Source organism: Phocoena sinus, chromosome 1, assembly GCF_008692025.1.
Source record: "Phocoena sinus isolate mPhoSin1 chromosome 1, mPhoSin1.pri, whole genome shotgun sequence".
Taxonomy (NCBI): Eukaryota; Metazoa; Chordata; class Mammalia; order Artiodactyla; family Phocoenidae; genus Phocoena; species Phocoena sinus.
The window spans coordinates 174,090,734-174,105,163 of record NC_045763.1 but is presented as its reverse complement, the minus strand read 5'-3'; positions in this window follow the sequence as shown (position 1 = coordinate 174,105,163).

The window sequence follows — 14,430 nt, the reverse complement described above, 5'->3', positions numbered from 1 at the left end:
TAATTTTGCCTATTTAGCCAAAAGGATGAGAGTTAAATAATAAAAACATATTTTGGAAATTCCCTCATTAGTCAATGATATAAAAGGGTTCTTCACTGAATCAGATGATAGTGTTTCGTTATTAGGAAAGTATTTTCTCTTTTGTGTTTGTGTGCGCTCACCACGTCATGACTACAGACATAGCAGCTTTTTAAGTTTAATCTGCATTATTAATATTTTCCCATCACTTTCTTAAGTCTAGGCAATCAACAAAACAGTGAATCAAGTGTAAATGATGGTTTAAATATTACCATCATGGCTGATATCAATCTACCAACATGATGTCACTTAATAGAGAGTTGGAAAGAAGTGCAGTAATACTACAGTAAGTCTCCTACATACCAGCCTTCAAGTTGTGAACTTTCAAAGATGCGAACGAGTGTTCACATGTACAATCATGTAAGTTAGTTCACGTGTCTGGCATACATTGTGACGTGTGTGCATCCTCTACAAGTGGTTGTGCAGCTTGCCTTCCATCTCCTATTGCTAACGATCCTTCAGCTCTAACATCTCCCACCTCTTCTCCCCCTTCCACTACAGTAACTCTTCTTGCTTGTTCACTCGATGCCAGCCCCTGGATGTCAGCTCTTGTACTGCACTGCTGTACTTTTCAAGGTACTGTACTGTAAGATTAAAAATTTTTTTCTTTATTTTTTTGTGCTTTTTTATGTATTATTTGTGTGTAAAGTATTATAAACCTATTACAGTACAGTATCATAGAGTCAATTCTGTTACTCGGGTACCTAGACTAACTTTGTCAGACTCACAAACAAATTGGACTTACGAATGCACTCTTGGAATGGAACTCATTCGTGTGTTGGGACTTACTGTATTATTTAATATTTCACCATACAGATACAATAAACATAATTTTCAAGAGCATAGATCATGATATACATAGAAAACATATAATAAACTGGTGTTTTGAATATTTACCACCTCTGCTTTTGATAATATATAATTGTGTATTTATATAATTTAATTTTAAGTAATGACTGTATTTTAAAACAAACTTGTGAAACCTCTGAAAATTTAGCAATGGACTCTCATGAGCCAGCATAAGCCAAACTCCAATACATCAGTGGTTATTTACACCATTTAAAATATATATATATACATATATAAATATTTATGCTTTAAAAAAATAACTGCTTGGTTTTTGCTTATAACATTTTCTGCCAAAATGAGTAGTAAATTGATTGCCAATCATTTTGAGAAAAGTGAGAATTTCCACATATATTTTTCATTGCTACATTATTTACTTGAACAAAATGGATGAGAATAAATGTTTGCTACAGCTATTCTCAAGCACACTGTCATGAAAACATGAAGAAGGTAGAGGTTATGGACATTAATTAACTCTGCTAACCCACAAATTGTCCCCAGCTTTCTCATTTGTAAAATGAAGAGAAATAATATTTATCTCATTAGGCTGTTTACAGAATTAAGTGAATTAATGTAGTCAAAGATGCATTGGGAAATTTATAGATCAGGAACTGAGAAAGCAAGAAGTGCCTCAACTAATATGACCCAGTGACAATTTCAGAGAACCCCTGTGTCATTTTGAGGAATAATCTCTTTTTATGCCACAACTTCTGGCCCCTCCATATATCAGTAAACACAGGAGTCATGTGATGAGTCGGCAGCTAAGTTACTTCATCTGAAGTGCAGAGTGTGGAGACAGGACTCAGAACAGATTCTGATGTAGCAGTAATACCTCATGCAAGGAAATACCAGATTTTATATCATTTCATTTTGAAACACTTGGGACAAGCATGTTCTTCAATGCAGAGAAACAGGCTCAACAAATATTCATGGAATTTAATATTCATTCCCTAAAGCAAAATAATCCTGCCATGGTAAAATAAGCAATCTGTTTCTATACTGCAATGGCAATATATATCTAAATCTTGAGATATATTGCCTATGTAATTTGCATTATACAGCTCTAGTAAATCAGCTCTAATTCCAATTTTATTTGAAATAAACTTCAACATGTCAATGCTAAAGCGTTCTGTAAGCATCAAATAAAAAATAACTGTAAAATTTACATCCTATCATTTTCCATGTAGTAGAGTAAAACTTATTATGTTAAGTACTTTGTATCAAGACAGTCAGAAGCAGTTTCAGCAAACCTGCACTTTGGAGCCTACACCACCATATCTGTAAAGATTAGAGTTCTCATTAAATCTTGTTTCTAACAACCTCTAATACATATTCTTCTATTCAATATATAAACATCAGATTTTTTAAAAGTTTTTGTTAGTATTTTCATATGGAAGATGGAATTTTGGCAAGCAATGTTATCCTAAACATGGCATTAAATCCCATTACCAAGTTATAATATTGGTCACCAAAAATCAATGACCTAAAATGTAAGATCAGTAAAAATTAATTAATAGGAAAGTACATTGAAATGCAAGTTTTGCTTTAAGTCAAGAACAATATTGTCAGATAATTAGAATAGCATATAAAGGTACAAATTATGTCACAAACAGGGGAAAGACTGTTGAAAACCCACTTCAAGGTGAGTTTATGGCATCCATAATGCAAATCCACAATCAATATCCAACAAATTCTAACTTGTAGGGTCATGGAATGTATTTTATTCACCAATTCCAGAGGGACAGATTATAGTGTCTTACATTTCAGCTCTCTTAATTCACTGGCTTTGGACAAGTACTTAACGTATAAGTGCTTCAATTTCCATATCTGTAGAAAAGAGATTATTACAGGATTAAACTTAAAGGCTCGATATGAAACTTAGATAAATTGGTATATGTAAAGCACTTAGACAAATGCTTAACATTATTGAAAGAAGTCAATAAATGTTATTTATTGTCTTATTTGCTCATATGTAAGACAATGCAATTAGTTAATTTATTGCTTTATTCAAGATCTAAACCAAAACAAAAGTAAACTCTTTCAACTTCAAATTATAATCCCATTCATTTGTAAATTAGTATTTGGAACTTTAAAATCAGATAGCACAAAATAAGCAAAGAGCTTCTGTAGATTTCATACATTAGCATCATTACCTTTGGGGTGACTATCCTTTCTTCATCAAATTGCAAGAGTTCATGCTCCAGAAGAAACAGGTGATGTATACACTACCTACTAGTTATGTGTTTTATATATTATTCTTTATTAAAAACAGTGAAGAGAACATTATAACTTTAATTTTAAACTGTCCATTGAATTTACAAGTAACTATGAGATCAAGCATAAAGCTATAGATATTCAACCAAGGCCATATGGTATAAAAATACAAAATTTCCAATTATATTGAATAAAAAAGTAAAATAAAAGCCAATCTTTAACATGTTAAAGGAATATGAAAATGTAGAGATTTTTCTCAAAAAATAATATAGACATGCAGTTAGTAAGAAAACTAAAGAAAATACTAGTGCTCTTGACTTTGTACTAAAAGAACAACATTCCAAAAGCCACAGAGTATGAATACATGTTTAGTCAGATACCATTTCTCTAGCTTAATTTTAGACTTAGAAGAAAATAGCCATGATCTTTGGTAGAGAATAAAAAAGAGACATTTGTTTATATGCAAAAGACTTAATGTTGTGTTTTGCTAGAAAGACTTTGAAGCTTAGAAGGGCTTATTGCGGGGCTGATGCTGAAAGCTTGGCCTCTGTGCACTGGTGCTAAATTGAGTCTCAGAGACAGAGCTTTGGGTGAAGTAGGAAAGAATGGCTTTATTGCTTTGCCATGCAAAGGGGGACCGAGTGGGCTTATGCCCCTCAAAACTGTGTGTCCCAACCCAGAGGATTTGATGAGGAGTTTTATAACAATGGTTCAAGGGTGGAGTTACCAGTAAGGATCAGGGTATGTGCAGGACCTGTACTCCTCTAATCTGGCCTCAGGTGGTCTGATGAGCTTCTCTGGTTCTTGAGCTTATCAAACTGTGAGCTTCTCTCTGGAATGATTGCTTCATCAAGTAGTTTGTCTTCCATTTGTTGGTGGCTTTAATTTTGCAGAAGAGCTCAAAGATATTATTATGGGTATCCCTTGAGGTAGAATCAGGATGCTGCCCAAAGGCTGAACTATGGTTTCTTGGCTTCTCCTCCCTTGTCCCTGCATCCCCTCCCTTCCCTGATTAGCAGCTGTTCCTGAACCCGCCCTTTGTAACTCAGGGAAAGTCATGGAGGCTGGAGTCTGCACCGTACAAACAAGAAATGGGAAACACAGAAATGCTTCCATGCTCAAAAACCCCACAGGCTTGTGCTCAGTTTCAGGACCAAGCAAGGAGAATGGGCAGTTCATGCTCAAAAGAACCAAACTCCCTGATGGTTTTCAGTGAAGAGTTTTAAAAGGCAACATTTAGGGTAATGGCTGCAGGGTGTGTGACTTTCTTCTGATTGATTGGTGGTGAGGTGACAAGGTAGTGGTCCAGGAATATCAATCATCACTTTCTGGTTCCAACCAGTCTGGGGTCTCAGCATGTAGTTACCATTCTCCACCTGGGTGGGGTTCTTTGTTCCTGCAGAGTGACTCAAAGGTGTGTATCAGATTGTTATGTGTAGCCCTTGAGGAGGAACTAGGACTCTGTTTTTTCACTGCACTATTGACTGCTTTTCCTTTTCTTCTGCATTCCCTCACTTCCATAATTAGTCACTGCTTACATCTGCCCTTTGGAATTCAGAGAAAGTCTGGGGAGCTAAATCCTTTTTTCTACAAACAAGAAATGGGGACCACAGAAAGGCTTTTGTGTCTGGGAGGGCACAGCATGGCCCTGCTGGGTTTCATGGTTATCTGTGTGGGAGGGAACAGGAAATAGCAGGGTGAAGAAATGGGGTGAAGATTTTTTTCACCATAAGGTTCACATGTATGTATACTGTGAAATAAAATTCATATTTTATGGCAAGATGAGAAAAATTTAAACAATTTTTCTTTTCCCATTTGGGTCTATGCCCTTCCCTTTAGTGTGTGCTGTACATCTGCCTTTACCAGACCTCCTTAGGAGATAACATTTGTCCTTAATCTCATCAAGGGTCACAACTCCTTAGGAGATAACCTTCCTTCTTAATCTTGTAAGGGACCCTGATGACCCATGACCCACTACTTGCTTTGTACTTGTAGATCTGGATTGTGTAAACTATCAATAATACATCATTTAATGTACAGCCCTTTGTCTCAAAAACTTACACAACCGTGCTTTGACCTTTAATGGGCAGAACAGTTTTTAAAGCTTTCTCAGAGACTATTACTGGGTTATAATCCTTGGTTTTGGCCCGAGTAAAATTTTCCATTTCTTTCTTTCGATTGACTGCTTAATTTTTCATCAACAATACACATTTTAATACACACACATAAATACACTTTTGTATACATGTTACCTCATGAAGCTATTATCTATTGTTATTAAATTTTGAAAATTAAAAACTAAATGAATAATTATGTCTAGTAAAGGCAAAGAAATATGATCATCTAGAAAATAAAGTATGTAACATAATTTAATAAAATATTGACAAAGGTGGTGAGGTTAAGGGAGATTTGGAGTTCCTTATCTAATGCCTTCTCTCTGTGCCTGTTTTTAAGATGGAAGATCAGATAGGGCATTTCCTTCATGGCAAGTACAACATAACCTCTCCTTTATGAATTGTTTATCACTTGTGTAGCCAAAAGTTTGCCTTGATAATCTGACCTCTCTTTTACTGATTTCCCTCTACCTGTGCTGCCCCTTGGGCATCCTATTAAAACAGTCATCATTGTCATCTTTTGTTGTTTAAGTACAATGATTAACCCATTTACTTTTCAACACAACCTCTTAAAAGATTTTCCTTGTTATGCTACTTTACTGGTGGAACTTGTAAATGTGGAACTTGAATCACAGAGTGGTTAAATAATAAGGCAAGTGTCACACCATGTTAAACAGTGGCATCAATATTTCAATTTAAGCTCTTAAGCAGTGTCCCTATAACACTAACCAATTTTATGATACAGTGTTTAAAATACACAAAAAAATTAGAGAGTATAAGAGACACATGAATTCACCATCTAGACTTATTAAATTTTTACATTTCAACATATTTGCTATAGACTTTTTTAATGGCAAGTTTTCTTGAGAGGTAAATTAAACTAATTTACTTTTTTTCTCTTAAGCTTTAGATTCATTGTAACTGTTGACATTTCTTCTAGCAGTTCATGCTAATGACTATTCAAAATGTTTCTCCCCTAGGCCCTGCTGCTACAGCTGAAAGGTGCTGAGGCAGAAAGAAGGAAGGGTTCAGAGAGGAAGACAATTGAGGGCAGAGACAAGCAGACAAAGGAGAATGTTAAGTTTTAGAAGGAAAAAGCAAAATTCACTAGTTCATCCTTATGCTTACAGAGAATATTTTCATGAAAAATTTTATATTCAGAAACATTTTCACTAGTAGACTAGTAAATGAATATAGCAAAGCATTTGTAAGAGAATATATACTTGAATATAGTAAAGAAAAACCATCTTCATAATAATGAATAAAATGTTATTGAATTGTTTGAAGGAATATTCTATTTTGAACTCTTCAATTCATTAGTGGTTCAATGTGTTCTTTGATAAAAGGCTAATAGAGAGAGAGAAACCAATCTGTGCAAATAAATCAATGCAATTGCAGTTACAACTCCAAAATATCTTTTCAGATAACATCAATAGTTGGTCCTAAAATGTATAAAGAAAAGAAAAATGTAAAGTGCCAAGATAATTTTGATGAAGATGAATAAGTGTTATTGTTATCCGAAAACTGGGTTTACCTCTTGGTAGGTGTCGAGCCAATAGAAACAGTCAAGCCAAAGATTGGTAGAAGGAAGAATTTATTATTACTTGCAGCAGGTAAACAGAGCACTGTGGATCTCTCCCAAAGCAGTGTCCCCTGAACAGAAAAATGAAGAAATTTTAATCTAAGAGTACATGCATATTCATGAAGGGGCTTCAACAGAGGAGAATTCAGCATAGAATTGGATCAAAGATTAACAGAGTCTGAGCTTCAGTTGATTGAAATCAGAAGGGTCCATATCTTCATTACCCCTCCCGCTTTCCCCCTTTGGTGTCCATACGTTTGTTCTCTACATCTGTGTCTCTACTTCTGCCTTGCAAACTGGTTCATCTGTACCATTTTTCTAGATTCCACATATTCAAGCATTATTAATGCATGCAATCAATAGGTTAATATTAAAATACTGCCTTTTGAAAAAAGTTAATAGTTTTTTAAATATTTGAGTTAAACATTCATCTAATATTTATTAGACATTTTTGTTGCTGCCAAATTATTCTGCAAAATCAATATTTTTTCTTTCTCTCTCTCTCTTTTTTTTGTTTTCTTGTTGGTGAGGTGTGCATATTACAAGCCTTTTTGCTTAAAACTAGAATTTTACCATTACTATCCCCATGATCTCTGGTTTCAAAGACAATTGCTGTCTGTGGTGATGGATACAATATTAATGTCTTTCTTCAAAACAAAAGGGTGTAATTGATATATCCCTGCATGCTGTCTAATTTATCCCCCTTTTATGCTTTTCTAATGTGCTTTTAAAGTATTTCATGTCCATCAAAATTCCCCAGTTACTTAACTCTTAAAAACTTGAAACAATAGTTACATTGAAGTCATTCTTTGCAAACTTGTCAAGTTCATATAAAGCTCAACCATTCACCATGAACAACCATGGGAGTTAATCTACAAACTGATGCTGATCATTCAAGTTCTAGCATCTCTTGTTTTAGTGAAAAATTATCTCACCTGATAAGCTCTTGCTTATCCCCAATCTCTCCCATTCTCTGTCTAATTAATTGATAAGAAGTATGCTACAGACTTTCTCAAACAACTCTTCTTCTTCTATACTGGTTTCAAATTTGTTGTATTCATGTGGCTAGTTGTATTTCCAAAGAGGCTTTCAACAATATTCCCCACCCTCCATAATCTTCTACACTGTGAACTTACCACTCCCCAAATAAAAGTGGTATCTAGTTCCTCTTTTATTTCTTTATCTATGTTGGCTTGGGACTACTTTGACCAATTGCATATGGCAGAAGTGGTGCTGTGTGACTTACAATGCTAAGTCAGAAAAAATCAAACTATTTCTGCATGGGTCTTCTGACAGTCAAACATTCTTTGGACCATCTTTGGACACTTGGATGTTTTGGACACTTTCAGACACAACCTCCACATAAGAAAGCCTTCTACACTGGAACCATCAGGCTGTAGGGGCTCTATATAGCATTGTTAGCCAGCATTAAGTGCCACATACCAAGTTATTTTGGGGAGATGATGGGAATAAGAGAAGTATTTCAAATGTGTTTTATTTGTTTATTTTATAAATTTATTTATTTATATATTTATTTAAATTTGGCTGCGTTGGATCTTCGTTGCTGCGCGCAGGCTTTCTTTAGTTGCGGTGAGTGGGAGCTACTCTTCATTGTGGTGCATGAGCTTCTCATTGCAGTGGCTTCTCTTGTTAAAAAGCACGCGCTCTAGGCATGCAGGCTTCAGTAGTTGTGGCTTGAGGGCTTCAGTAGTTGTGGCTCATGGACTCTAGAGCGCAAGCTCAGAAGTTGTGGCACAGGGGCTTAGTTGCTCCGTGGCATGTGGAATCTTCCCGGACCAGGGCTCAAACCCATGTCCCTTGCATTGGCAGGAGGATTCTTAAACACTGCACCACCAGGGAAGCCAAATGTGTTTCTTAAAGATAGTGGACATATTAATTTTGGCACTCAATTATCAATATACAATAGATATTCAATAAATATTTATTAATGCATGAATTAATGAATGTAATTGAAATTAAAATATTTAATATACATAACGATTTTTATTAATAGGAGTTTCTAATAATTTGAAAATTCTACTGTTTGAACATGAAAACATTCAGGAGTTTTCATTTCTCTCAGTAGAAATTCTATGACAATGGTTAGTATTTTGGAGAATAAAAGTTTCATCTAAAATACCAAAATTCATTGGAAAGAAGATGCCTAGAATAAGAGAAATATTTTATATGTAGATTTTAAAGCATCATGTCAGAAATATTAAATTTGGCACTCTTAATTATCAATATGGGTCCTAGGATTGCTAATTACTTTGCAGTGATCAATTCTAATGATAAATTTAACGTCTAAGAATAGCTCAGAGCTTGCTTTCATCTACCTTATATACATATAGGGCCTAAAATATCACCTTTGGAAAAATTACTCATAGTATTGATTTTGATTATTGCACAGGACAAAGTATACTTAAAAGTAAGAAATTTCTTATTGGATTATATTTAATTCTCAGTCTTGTAGAGTAGATTTGTTGAGTCCAAGTTATCCTTGGAGTGGCTTGATATGACTCATCAATTAAGAATATTGGATGAGTTTCATGGTGACTAAAAACCACAAGTTATAAAATTAATGAGTCAAGTATTTAAATTAATTTTGGATGGCATATTTGACAATTATTGCTTAGTGTGTCTTAATAAATCAATGATCTATTCCTTCCATGAGAAAAGCATCTGCCTTTAAAATAAAAAATACAAAACCAAGGCTTATTCTAACACAATTCTTTTCTTTTTTAATCTTGTTACAGCATTTTTTTTCCAAAGGAAAAAGCATTGAGAGAAAATTGATATGATTATACTTAATCTTATGAATGTTAATTTTCTAGAACTCCTTTGAATTTCACTTATATCATAAACAGCCACTTTATTGTCATAAAATATCTCTATAAGAGTCTTTTTTTCCCCTTTTACTACTTAAATTCTAGCTAATGATTTTCCTGTTACATTTTCCTGGTACAGCAAGTTAATGTGCTGAGTTTCTTAAGAATTTTAAAGTATTTCTCATAATTAGGGCTATTTGCTTAAACAGATATGCACAGGCATCTTCAAAGCATGATGAAATTTTCAGAAATGATAAGAAAATGAAATGGCCACTTAAATGTGATTAAATGTCTGAGTTATGACTAATAATTACAGATATTATGATCATTGAAAATTTACATTTTAAAATTATGTCATGATGATGTCTTAAACTAAAACGCTAAGTGTAATATTTTCTTTCTAGCATTAGTAAAGCAAATATCTCTTGAAATTTTAGTCCTGAGAAAAATTCAGTTGTTCAGTTAAGTTTCTGCCTTAATTGTAAGGAATTAACTGACTTTGTAAATTTTGGATTTATTATTCCTTTTTTGCTTAGTAAAATATATGTAATGCTACATTAAAGAATTATGGTAGAAATATGGAAGTACTATAAAATGAATTCTTGTATTATATAGATCATATACTAAGAACCATCTTGCGTTTATTTTTTTTATTATTATGAAAACCAGACAGCAAAAAGAGATTAACTTATTTTAGCATACAATATCATATTAAGATACCAGGAATTTTTAAAAATCTCAATATAAATTCTGCATTGAGTAATCCAATTAGTATATTAATTGTGATAATTGAAGGAAATGCTGCTTTCTTCCTTCCTAATGGTTATGTGTTGCATAACAGTGTTTTAAGTTGTATTTAAACTACAATAATGTCACAATCACTAACTTTTTCATGTAGAATATTTATTTGAATGTGAAACATTCAAAAATGTTAATATCAAGTATACTTTCCATATATTTCATATTTCCAAAAATTGTATATTCAGAATTTTCCCCACAATATACTATATAATTTTTTTCTAAATTATTTTGGTTATTCAGACTTACATTTAGCATATCTTCTTTCATGGCAATTTATAAGGAAATTATAGGATAAATAAGTTTTCTTTCTGCTTTTTTGCAAATTATACATGATTTTGGATCTGGAATTTTCAAAGTATATATATATTTATATACTTTTTTTTTTTTGCGGTATGTGGGCCTCTCACTGCTGCAGCCTCTCCTGCTGTGGAGCACAGGCTCTGGACACACAGGCTCAGCAGCCATGGCTCACGGGCCCAGCTGCTCCATGGCATGAGGGATCCTCCTGGACCGGGGCAAGAACCCGTGTCCCCTGCATTGGCAGGCAGACTCCCAACCGCTGCGCCACCAGGGGAGCCCTTATATACATTTTTGTATATTTTTAAGCAGCCAGACTGCACTTTTGGTAACAATTATAGTACCAGAAACAGGGTAAAGTGAAAGTGGGGTAACACAAATAGTTGAAGAAATAACGACTGGAACATTCCTAATTTAAAATAAAAATAAAAATACCTCAACTGGGAAATCTAAAAAGTTCATTCAACACTAAGCTGGATAAAACCAAAGAGGATCACACCAAGACACTTCAGCGTTAAGTAGAAAATACAAGGTTAAAAAGAAAATCTTGAAAGCAGACATGGAAAAAGATGCAATATATGTAGATAAACAATTATATGAATATTGACTGACTCCCCAGGAAAGCAATAGAGGGGGGGAAAACAATGGAATGACATCTATAAAGTGCTGGGAGAAAACATACACACACACACACATGCACACAACTGTCCAACTCAAATTCTATAAAAAGTGTAATTATTCTTGAAATAATCTTGAAATAATGAGGATAAAATGAATATTTTTTCAGAAAAATGAAATGTGAGAGAATTAAATACATAGCCACAGTATAATTCCTTTAGTTCTTATTCTTTCGCTATTTTTATTATATATTTTACATTTATACCTAGCATTTCCCCTTGATACAATAGTATAAATTATCCTACAGTCAGTTGCTGTTATGTGATACTAGTTTTCACACTTATCCACATTTTTTATATTTTCCTGTGGATCTAAGTTAAATCTGGTTAAACTTCCCTTCATTCAGAAGAACTTCCTTTAATATGTTTTGTAGTCCGTGTTTGTATGTGATGAATTCTCTTATAAAGTTTAGTATAGTGTGCTTCATATTTAAAATTATAGCAAAAATTTTAGAAGGGACATACAGATAAACCTTAGAAGTACCTTAGAAGTCTGAGGTTGTATTGAACATATAAAAAACTCCTTTGAAACTGTAAGACTTAGATGTAATGTGCAAAACAAAATAATAGCCTGTGTTGAATTGGAATGATTTATCTCCCATTCCCCCAGGGGACTGGCCCAAAGCTCCTGATCACAGGTGTTCCTCCAATTGGCATTCATTGAAAAAGTCACCAAGCTCTATCCCCTAAACTTTCATCTCATCCTTGCTGTACAGAGATTAATATCAGCAAATAAGACAGTATTGCAAATTACATGGCAAAACCAAGTGCCTTGAGACTGTAGCTGCTGCAAAGTAGGTATCAGATCATGAAGTATGTCATGAAACTATTTTCTGAAAATCTGTACTTTTTCCATTTCTACACACTTTTATTTCATATCCATTTAAGTAATCAAATATCCATTCAATATATCCAATTAAATATCCAATTAATCAAATCCACTCTAGTAATCAAAGTGATTATCTGGATTTTTCTAGTTGCTTCATTGTTTTGCTTTTTGAAGATTCTTCATTCTCAGAAAGATCATTAGGTTATTTTTTATAAACAATTACAACCTTCCCAGGCATGGTCTTTCTATATATCAAATGTAATTGCCTTATTCTTTGAATCATAGGTTAGTCCTTGGCTCTTATTTACTATTTGTGTAATATTTATGAAATATTAATATTATTACTAATAATTAATGGATAGAGATGAAATAAAAAATGAATGGACATACTGCCCTTTCCGTTTTGAAGTTTAAAGTGTGCAGTTCAAGAAGTGGTTCAGAGCCCTCTTAGATAGCCTCATCCACCAGAGGGCAGACAGTAGAAGCAAGAACTACAATCCTGCAGCCTGTGGAACAAAAACTACATTCACAGAAAGATAGACAAGATGAAAAGGTAGAGGGCTATGTACCAGATGAAGGAACAAGATAAAACCCCAGAAAAACAACTAAATGAAGTGGAGATAGGCAACTTTCCAGAAAAATAATTCAGAATAACCATAGTAAAGATGATCAAGGACCTCGGGAAAAGAATGGAGGCAAAGATCAAGAAGATGCGAGAAATGATTAACCAAGGTGTAGAAGAATTAAAGAACAAACAAACAGGGCTTCCCTGGTGGCACAGTGGTTGAGAGTCCACCTGCCGATTCAGGGGACATGGGTTCGTGCCCCAGTCCAGTAAGACCCCACATGCTGCAGAGTGGCTAGGCCCGTGAGCCATGGCCGCTGAACCTGTGCGTCTGGAGCCTGTGCTCCACAACAGGAGAGGCCACAGCAGTGGGAGGCCCACGTACTGAAAAAAAAAAAAAAAAAAGAACAAACAAACAGAGATGAACAATACAATAACTGAAATGAAAACTACACTAGAAGGAATCGACAGCAGAATAACTGAGGCAGAAGAACGGATAAGTGACCTGGAAGACAGAATGGTGGAATTCACTGCTGTGGAACAGAATGAAGAAAAAAGAATGAAAAGAAATGAAGACAGCCTAAGAGACCTCTGGGACAACATTAAACGCAACAACATTCGGATTATAGGAGTCCCAGAAGGAGAAGAGAGAGGGAAAGGACCTGAGAAAATATTTGAAGAGATTATTGAAAACTTCCCTAACATAGGAAAGGAAATAGCCATCCAAGTCCAGGAAGCATAGTGAGTACAATACAGAATAAAACCAAGGAGAAGCACGCTGAGACACATAGTAATCAAATTGTTAAAAATTAAAGACAAATAAAAATTATTGAAAGCAGCAAGGGAAAAGCGACAAATAACATACAAGGGAACTCCCATAAGGTTAACAGCTGATTTCTCAGCAGAAACTCTACAAGCCAGAAGGGAGTGGCATGATATACTTAAAGAGATGACAGGGAAGAACATAAGACCAAGATTACTCTGCCCAGAAAGGATCTCATTCAGATTCGATGGAGAAATCAAAAGCTTTACAGACAAGCAAAAGCTAAGAGAATTCTGCACCACCAAACCAGCTCTACAACAAATGCTAACAGAAATTCTCTCAGTGGGAAACACAAGAAAAGAAAAGGACCTACAAAAACAAACCCAAAACAATTAAGAAAATGGTCATAGGAACATACATATTGATAACTACCTTAAACGTGAGTGGATTAAATGCTCCAACCAACCGACAAAGGCTTGCTGAATGGAGACAAAAACAAGACCCATATATATGCTGTCTACAGGAGACCCACTTCAGACCTAGGGACACATACAGACTGAAAGTGAGGGGATGGAAAAACATATTCCATGCAAATGGAATCAAAGAATGCTGGAGTAGCAATACTCATATCAGGTAAAATAGACTTTAAAATAAAGAATGCTACAAGAGACAAGGAAGGACACTACATAATGATCAAGGGATCAATCCAAGAAGAAGATATAAAAATTATTAATATATTACACCCAACATAGGAGCACCTCAACACAGAAGGCAATTGCTAACAGCTATAAAAGAGGAAATTGACAGTAACACAATAATAGTGGGGAACTTTAACA